Source organism: Parasteatoda tepidariorum, chromosome 9 (assembly GCF_982258835.1).
Source record: "Parasteatoda tepidariorum strain Cologne lab strain chromosome 9, Ptep-v5.0, whole genome shotgun sequence".
Taxonomy (NCBI): domain Eukaryota; kingdom Metazoa; phylum Arthropoda; class Arachnida; order Araneae; family Theridiidae; genus Parasteatoda; species Parasteatoda tepidariorum.
Genome location: NC_141763.1, coordinates 48,535,652 through 48,545,959, shown reverse-complemented (window position 1 = coordinate 48,545,959; position 10,308 = coordinate 48,535,652).

The following is a 10,308-nucleotide window of genomic DNA, read 5'->3' as shown; positions in this document are numbered from 1 at the left end:
AGTCAGTTGTATGAAAATATACTGCTTTCGCATTACTGCTGTTTTCTAGTAGTGGAAGAATTGCCTTACCTTATTAAATTCAAGTAATCAAATATCAATTTAGTTATCAGTTCAGGAGAGCATGAAACATTTATGATAATATATTTTTCTACTAAAAAATATTTAAAAGTTGCGAACTAAATAAGAAACATAAAGTATGCTGCATGCATATGTGCATAAAAAATAACGAAGCAATGATATGTTTTTGTATTAATGATAATAAATATTTTAAAAAAATAGGAGTAGAATATATAAATATTTAAACTAATAAAAACAGCAGATTATTTTCTTTTGTAGTATTCGGAAATGAAAGCAAGCTAATAACAGTTGCAAAATTGTGGTTTTCAAGGATAATCAGTCTACACTACTTTACTAAGAAATGAAACGTATTTTAATTGCTTGCTCCGACAAAATATTTGGCCATGGATGAAATTTGAGTGAGTAAAACGAAGCTAGCTTAGATATTTTTTTTCTTTCTTGATATACGGAAAATTCGAACGCTTATTATAACAAATTTTCGATCGTTATTAAGGGGTTGTTCAAATGATGTCACTAATCACGTTTTGCCTTACTTCTGATCTGTAAATACAGTAAATGAAAGCTCGATATAACGAGTACGGTATATCCGATATTCTGAAGCTATTTCATTCTAGCATGAATTAGGATATTAGTCTTAAGAAAGAAATCATCCGTTCATACTGTTTGTATTAACTATTTTTTACAGCAATGCGACCGGTGAATTTATATTCAACCACATGACAGAAATCCAAACTTAATTTTGTCAAAACAAACTTTGGAGAATTTGTTGAATGGGAATCAAACTAAACAGTTTCATTAATATTTTTGTGTCAAGTTTTTTTTTAAAATTTTTTATCAGTAACTCACTCTTAGTCACTAATTTTTAGGGAATTACTTAAATATATTTTTAATTTGAAGAATGTGTGAATTTGATTTATATATTACTTTTTATTGTTTTTCTTATTGCGGTATATGACCGTCACCAAAAGTCTGTGACTATTTGAATTTCTGAAGTTGACAGGTCTGTATATGTAATTTAAACCAAATAGTAGTTCAATCAAAATAAAAGATGTGAGTGAAACCGCAACTCTCTTATGGAGGCGTGCTTATAAGTAGGAGGTGCTTATGACGTAGTTATTTTATCCAATCCTGTTTGAAGTAAGGAAGGGCGGCTTTTCCGTTGGCCAATCAAAATTAAGTATAACATTTTTCAACAAGTGTACTTTTTTTATAAATGTTATTCGATAATTTAATTTTTATTGCAGAAACGTGATTTCCTTTTGCTCATTTTCACTTGTAGATTGGAATATGGAACATGTTAAACTAATTTTGGTTGCATTATAGTGATTTCATTTGTATTAATTTATTCATGGAATAAAAATTGAATAAAGTTTTTGATGCAATTGGTTTTATTCTACATTTTTTGCAATTCTTTAACAGAGTTATTCTTTCAAATTAATAAATTTTAATGCGACTAATAATAATTTTCTTCCGAAAAAAAAAATAGTAAAATTTTTGTTTTACGTTGGATGAGCTAGTAACTGGATAAATACTAGAGAAGGCTCGGCACAAGGCCCATCCTCGAAATTTTTTCCTGGAATTATTAGATAATAAAAATGTAACCTGAAATTATTTTCCAATATGTGATTTTTCCTTTTAAATTAACAGGAAGGGAAAACACATCAGTGGTAATTTTATACTAAAAATAGACCCTTTGCATCATTTTCTGATTGTAAAGATGAAAGCTTCACAGATTTTTTCTTAATTAAAACGAAATCTTTCATTAAAGTCTTTTGAAAGACTGAGTCAGTAACATTTTTAATTCATAAATTTAAAATTACAACTTTCTAAAAGCACAGGATTCTAGCAGAAAAATCCGAATCAAAAAATTAAATAGAGCTATTTTGCAACTTCATCTCACCTTTGATAGTTCGTTTGGAAATGTTCTAGTCTTTCCTTCAATGGATTGAAAAAAACAAATGCTTATTTTAGAAATGGCTAGTTTTGAAACAAAATAAGGTAAGGAAAGGATTATAATATTAATACACTATAGAGTTATGAGCAGTGGCGTACGCAAGGGAGGGGTTTAAACACCCCCCTTGAGCTCAGACAAAATGGCAAAAATAAAAATTTTAGTAGAAATTATGTGAGCTATTATTTTTTAAGACTATTATATTTTTATTAACCTTATGCCTACTTTTTTTTTCTCACGGTATTTCTCAGAATACTGAAAAAACATTTACTATAATAGGGTTGTACTTTTGAAACCAAATTCACGTGATACTGTTATGGACTGGTTCCTTTCTGTCCTGCCAGTATAGTTTTCGAGACTGGCTGTCATTCGCGAGATCTTCACGCGATGATTCTGGAATCCTAGACGTTCTGTCGTATTTGAGACAATTCGAGAATTTTGGAGACGCGGTGAAAAATTATATAAAAGGGGGAACGGAGTACAGTGGAGTTAGTTAGTCAGACTAAGAGTTATCTCTGCCTGTTTTGAGTTATGTCATTTTTATTCTTGTTATTAACGAGGATTAAGGGTCGGAGGACCCGGGTACCTCAATAATTCTAGGCATAGAGCCCCAATGACTTGTCTTTCGGAGCTTGTCGCTAAATCTGTTTTGTTTTGTCTTAACAAAAAGTTCATTCAATCACCGAACCCGTCGTCGCAGTATTTCGACTTAGTGAAGAAATCAGTAACAATACCAGATATACTGTGCTCGTTGAAGTTATTCATTCCAGCTCGAAACTTTGAGATCGTGTCATAGCGGATATTTCTAAGCCAATATATACATATATTTGCTGTTCTTGGATCTTTAGGATTTAACTATTTTTAACGAAAGAATTTAGCAATTTTTAATTATTTTGAGAAAAAATCACGACCTGAAATTAGTGAGGTGACAGCATCTAGTACCAATGTAAGTTTTTCTGTTGTACAGAAATATGATAGTTCCGTTGAAGAAAACGTTTCTAGCATAACAAAATCTGATGAATGTGAAAGTGGCCCTCAAAGTGTTACTTTCCACCTATATGACATTAAACTTTTTTCAGATATGACATTAAACTTTTTAGCTCATTCAGCTCTATAAACTTAGAATTATCTCTTTATTAATTGTAACAATAAATGATTTAATTTTACTACGCGCATCAAGTTATTATTTACATTTTGAAATCGTCCTATCTAATTAGGTAATACAGAACAAAGAGGGGTAAAAAACGATTTCATTAATAGACTAACGAACACATTTCAAGGAGCAGCTGGTCCGTCTTTTTGAATAAGTAGAATTTCAGGCATTTCGAGATTAATAATCGATCAGTCAAAAAACTAGACAATATGTAAAAAACACAATAAACTTGCATATTGCTCAAATGTGGAGTGGATTTAATTTTTGTCTTTTATATGTTTGTATGGTATCACGGTGAATTAGTTATTTGTTTTTTTTACAACAAATGCTAACACACAGAAAATAAAATGCTATTTATCTCAATGGCGTCTTTCATAGAATAATAAATCAAATGAGAAACTCAGAAAAATCAAACTGCACTTATTTGCTATAATTGCCAATAAATTTTATGTGTAAAAATTTTTTCAACAAAACGAAACGAACTTTAACTGTTATAAATTTCTTAAATTTAAAAGAAGAAAAAAAAAAACAAATTAGTTAGCAAACAATACATTTTAAAGCAAAAAATAAACTTTAAAAAAGTAATTCTGCTTAATAAATCTGTTCAAAAACTAAAAAATAGCAAAACCAAGTAAATTAGTATTTATTTAAAATCAGTCTGTATATTTATTCAACACGCTTAATTGGTAATTAAAATAGACTTTAGATTGCCAACCAGTTTTATTTTAGACTGTGTTTGGTGTTGAATTACCGTTTGGCGAGATTGTATGTCGCCAGCCATCTTTCATCATAATGTAACCCTTTAAATTACTCATTCTTGTTCTTGTTGATAGAAATGGTAAGAGCGTATGGTCGCTCTCTAATGTAAGTTCATGCGTGAACTAATTATATACCTTTGTTAAATAAATATTTGTTAATTATTTCATACAGTCCATGACCTTCAATTTTAACTATTGAGCTATCACGGGACCGTACAAACTGGAGGAAAGATTTTTGCTATTAAAAGCTTTTTCTTCGTACTACTGAGAGCGAGAAGTTGAAACTTACCCGTACTCAAATATATATAGTTTATGTACGTTTAGGGCATCTGTCTGCTGCTGGTACGCAACCTCCCATCGGTTATAACTAATTGTCACCCATACAAACATTAACACACATGACTAATGAGAGCTACTTTTAATATTGCGAAGATTTATCAATATTTTTTCCCAATTTATCTCATTTCTACATTGGTGTCAATATTTTTGTTACCTAAATAAAACTTATAGTAACATTTACAATAGCATATATTCAATATTTATCGCTTTGTGCAATATTTGCGTTATTGTCATATTCGATGCACCTATATGTATTATTCGGTAACCGTTAACCTGTATAAATCAGAACCTGGATTGTTCTATTTGCTGGCGAACTTGGCATCATGGTACCGGTAAGTGCTGATTTTTCTATGAAATTTTCATTTAAAAGATAATAACATAAAGTTTGGGAAATTAAAATTTGTGATAAAAAAAAAACGAGAACAATTAATTATTATTATTAATAGTTTATGTTTTTGTAATATAATTTAATAAATTTAAATGTCTTGAAATTGAATTGCCGTTTGGACGAATGAGCTATTTATGTTAAACCTCTGACTGTGAAATTTAATACATCTTCAATTTATGTTAGCTTTCGATAATTATGTTCTAGCACACTTTATTTCAGCACTTAAATTAAGAGTGCAGCAAACTTTAAGGATTTTTGAATATTTTGTCAAAAAATTAATTTTCATGGATACAAAAATGTTTTTTATCAATGCTTGTCTTAATCTATAACAATGGTTTTCGTTTATAAAATTTCGTATATTCGATATTATGCAATATTGTTTACAAACCACCCCTTAAAGATATTGGGGGCGGGGAGAGGGAACAACGGTCCAAATCGGTGTTCTCGCTTTCAAGTTATTAGCGAACTAACATCCAGAAAGATTTTTGCTTTCATACATAGTAAGAAGTTTTAAACTTTCAAACTTATTGAAAATTTGCTATTCAGGGAAATTAAATTGTACCTAGTATTAAAGAACGTAATTAAGATCGATTAAATAAAATCTGGTATCTAAAACGGTACTAAAAACAAAAGCTGGTTAACAGTTTTACTGAATATTTTGGCTGATTTAATTAAGCAACTGATGATTGACAAAGGTTACTCACTATCATTCAAAATATGACCTTCTTAACTCGTTTTTTCCCCCTGAATCAAATTTACGGCCTTAATCATTTTGTCAGAATATTAATTCTCAAAATATGGTGAAATAACCGGCAACAGAATTCTGCAAATCCTATTAAGCTTAAAGTTTACGGTAAAGATCATTTTCTACCTTTACGGTTTTGAAACCGTTTACGACTATTACGGTCGTTTAAAAAAAATTTATTAATAAATAAATTAAAACTGTACAGGTTTTTGTATCCATTTACGAGTAGCATGGTTTCAAAACCGAAAAATAAAAATTTTAGGTAGTTTAGCAGCTTTATGATGCTGCCATCAATGTGTGAATGAGAGTATCGTATTCTAATAGCCCAGGGTCACGAATTGAGGAGTGCAGGGCACTAAAAACTCTTCATGCGTTAAAAGGAATGGGTAAAATATTATGGTGTGGTGTCAACGCTAGGACTCGAACCCCGTTCTTACGGCCATGAGACTGGCAGATTAGCCTCCTCGGCTATAATATGTACCCAACAGTAAGGAGCTTCATTAGGTTGGTCTAGTTGGTGCGATTAAATTTCTTATTGTTTAATCGTATTAGGTGAAAGGAGTTAATAAACGGTTTTTTTTTCACAGATAACAGTTTGGATACCATTTTACTTATGGTTATTTCACTATTTTGTTTGAATATGGTAGGTAAAATACCTAGTTAATAAATTGTTATTTAACCAATTTTTCTGAGAAATTTTTAACGGCACATACTAAGCTCAGGAAAGCAAAGGGTTACAAAGTCACTCGCTAGAAACAATTTTTGCGAATGAGAAACTGTTATACGTCATTAGAACATTTAAAACACTAAGTCGACCAACTGAAATTATTATACTCAGTGGCGTGCCAGCCTCTGAAATTTTAGTGACGGGGCAAACAATATGTTTCGCCCCTCCAGAAATTTAAACATTCGAGAAAATAAAATCAAGTAAAATTCCGATTAAAAAAATAGTAAAATTAAAAAAAAACTTTTTAATTCAACTTTGAAGCTATTTTCCAAGTAGAAAAGTTCATTTTCTTCTGAAATTAAAGTAAGAGGCTATAATAAATATAAAGGCATGAAGTAAAATTGATAATTTAAAAAAAAAACACTCTTTTTTTTCTTCAATGCAAGCAAGAGCAAACTTTATTTTCTTCTGAAATTTAATAGAAGGGCGAATAATGCGTTTCGCCCTTCAGAAATTTAGATATTCACAAAAATAAGGTCAATTTAAATTTTTGTAAACTTAGAGGAAAACGAAACTTTTTTTTTCAACTTTGAAGTGATTTTCTAAGTAAAAAACTTTATTTACCTCTGAAATTTAATTGAAGGGTGAATAACGTGCTTCGAGCGCCCCTTCTGAAATTTAGCCATTCGTGAAAATTAAGTTATGTTGGTAATTTTAGAAAAAAAAAAGAACTCTTTTCAACATTAAATTTTTTTGTTTAAAAAAAAACGTTACTTTCTTCTGTAAATTTAGACATTCGTGAGAATGAAGTTAAGTTAAATTAGTAACTTTAGAAAAAAAGCACCATTTTTTTCTACTTGTAAGATAATTTCGAAGTCAAAAGATATGGTGAATGTGGCAGTGTATCCCATTCAAGCTGAAAAAGTTTTTGGCAAGTAACCAAACTTGTAAATGAGGACTCGCATCATCTTGGAACACTATACCTTTTATGTTGATTAATTAACTGCCAGAAAGAAATTCAGTTTGTCCAGCTGACGACAGTGGACTTCCGAATTAATTATTGTGTTATCCAGTAAAAGCTAAAAAAAAAAAAACGATTCTTTTAAAATCCCACCAAACAGACAGCATCACCTTTTTTTTGATGGATATTGGCTTTCGAAATGACTTGAGCCGGTTCGCACTCACGGAAATGCTCACGGTTTTGGCACCGCTTGGCGCGGTCGAGAATAAGCTCTCTGAAAACCGCAAAATTGAGAATATGGTAACCCAACCAATCTATGCGTCACATCTTGCTACAGCGTGCAACCCTATTACGTTGAGTAGGAAAATGATGGGTTCTATTCTAGTTAAAAATTTCATTCTTATTCACTTCTATCTTCACACCGCTATTGTATTTTTTATTAGCGGTTTTCGTTTTGAATGAAAAATTCATACTTAATTTAATGTTTATGTCTCAGAATTTTATTTAAAAATAGATTCTTGTAAATATTTTATTTTTCAATTTCTTTTTTTTAATTATTGTTCTTGAAAGTGTAAAATCTATTATTTTTTTTAAATCTATTTGCTAAGACAGTTTACCATTCTTTACTATGCTATATATATAAAGGCTTGTGTGTTCACTATATACTAAAGCATATTGCATTCAGTTTCCAATTCAAATGTAAGAAAATTTTATATAAGGTATTTTTATTGCAGTACATTGCAAAAATTGCTTTTATCGCTAAATTCAGCATTTCAGATGCGTAATTAGGAAAAAAAAATTCTTTTATTCCAAATGCATAATAAAAATTCTTCACAATGAAATACATATTGTTACGCTAATAATGAACTATAATAGATTTGAGAAATGAGTTAAAGAAGAACTTTATACCGTTAAAAAAAATTTCCTCACTTGTTTGCTTTGTCAGATTTAGGAGATTTCATTAAATCGTTTTTCCTCAAATAAAACATTTAATCAGAAAAAGGTGATAATTTTCAATTGGAAATATATATAAGAAATTTTTCACAAAGGAATCGATACTTTTACGCAAATAATAAATTAAGATAGATCTGAAAAAATAGACCTGAGAAAGCAATTAATACATTTAAAGTGCTTTAATTTAACCTTATCATTTTAGTCATTTGTTTGCAGTTTCAAAAGTAATAAAAGTTTTAAAAAAAATATTTATTTCATTATCATATGCAGCACTTTACTTTAACCTTATTATTTTATTCATTTTCAATAAGATGAAGATTTTAATGACAATACTTCAATATTTTGAAAGTTTCAGAAATTATAAAAATTCAGAAAAAAAAGTTTTATTTAATTTTAATCCAATCAAATTTACTTTAACATTATTTTATTCAAATGAATTTCAAAAGTGATGAAGTACAAGAACCAAGTTTTATTTTATAATTATACGACTAAAAAGTTTGCCATTTCTTATACCATTACTAGTGCCATTTCTTATAACATTACTAAATTAGATATTATATAATAGTATAAGAAAAAAAATGAATGGTAGATTCAAAATAAATAATAAGAAATACTTCACAGAAAAATTGATACTTTTACACAAATAATAATTAATTGGGGAATATCTTAGGAAATGGATCTACAAAAGCAAATTATACATTTAAAATAATTTATCATTAGAAGGCAACAGTGAACTATTTTGTTAATATGAAATATATTTCAGATGTTTTTGTATATAGTTTTAAAAACTTAAATAAACATGTATAATAAAATTAGTTACAGTTCCTTGACATAAGAGTTTCTCTGTTTCTTCAGTTTGATTAGACCAATCTGAACTTAAGTATATATAAAAGTAAAATATAATTTATATTTCAGGGCTCTAAGAGAACTTTTGCTTTTATTTGTTCTTTAGCATTTATGCTATTTTTAACCTAATTGATTTGTTTTATCCATCGTGATTGCTTGCATCTTAAAAAATATCTATAGTTGATTTATAGAGAAAATTACATTGTCAACTTTCATCATAATTAACAACACTTAAACTCGAAAAAAAGTTGTTCGCAAGTATAACACTAGTTTCCATTACACGCATTTCAATTATAAATTTGGAGTTAAATTTAACAAAAACTATAACTTTAAACGCGATAAAATGATTTTATTGAAATTTAAATCAAATCAGTAAAAATAATATTTCATTACTCTATTTAATTATTATTATTTTTTTTACTAAGAAATTGAAAATAAAAAACACTTCTGAGAAAACTCCAAACAAGTCAATACAATCAATGTATCAGAATACGTCATCAGGTCAATGCCCTTCACAGTCATAAAATTTTAAAATTAAATTCCAGCTTAGAAGTTCAGATTAAAACTAAATTTGAAAGATTTAATTAAAATTATTACTAAATATTGCAAAGAGAATTTTGTGTTTTAATATTTGAGTTACATGATCTTATGAAAACACAAAAACAATGAAAAAAATTGTAATAAAATAGTGAAAACAATTCTATCTCTTGTTTACAAACGCTACGCAAAAGCAATTTGGCGACAGAGCAGGTTTGACTTAAAAGTTTCCGCCAAGAATGCCAAGCGGTGCCAAAACCGTGAGCATTTCCGTGAGTGCAGCCGGTTCATCTTTTTTTCCCCATGATCTCTTGCGTTTGACATTGTTATAGATAACCCATTTTTCGCCCCCAGTAGCGCTACAAAAATTGATCATTTTCGTGAGGTTTGAGAAGCGAATCACAGAGGTGAACGCGACGACACAAATTTCTCTCCGTGAGAACATGAGGAAGATATATATCGAACTTCGAGGTTAAACCCAGGCCTTTCAAGTGGTCATAAACAGTTGAATTCGCCGATTTGCCTCAACTAATGCCTTTATCAACTTCAACCGGCCTTCCAGAACGTGGTGCATCTTCAACATCAAAATTGCCGGATCGAAATTTTGCAAACCAGTTCTGGCATTGGCGTACTGTCAACACATCGATTAATTTCTTTCTGGCATGAACAGCATTTTTACCTTTTCTGTAGTAAAAAAGTAAAATATGACGAAAATGCTGCTTATTGCTCTCCATATTTAAAAGGGCACCAACTAAATACTACTACGTAGAATAAATTGAACTTTATCACACGATATCTGCTCTCAAAACATATATAACGATAAAGCGGCTTAAGTGTGAAGTTGGGTTCGAAAAAATACAATTAAATCCTCTGTCGGAAAAACCAAATTACTTTCTGAACAACCCGATAATATAACTTAAATTTTTCTCAA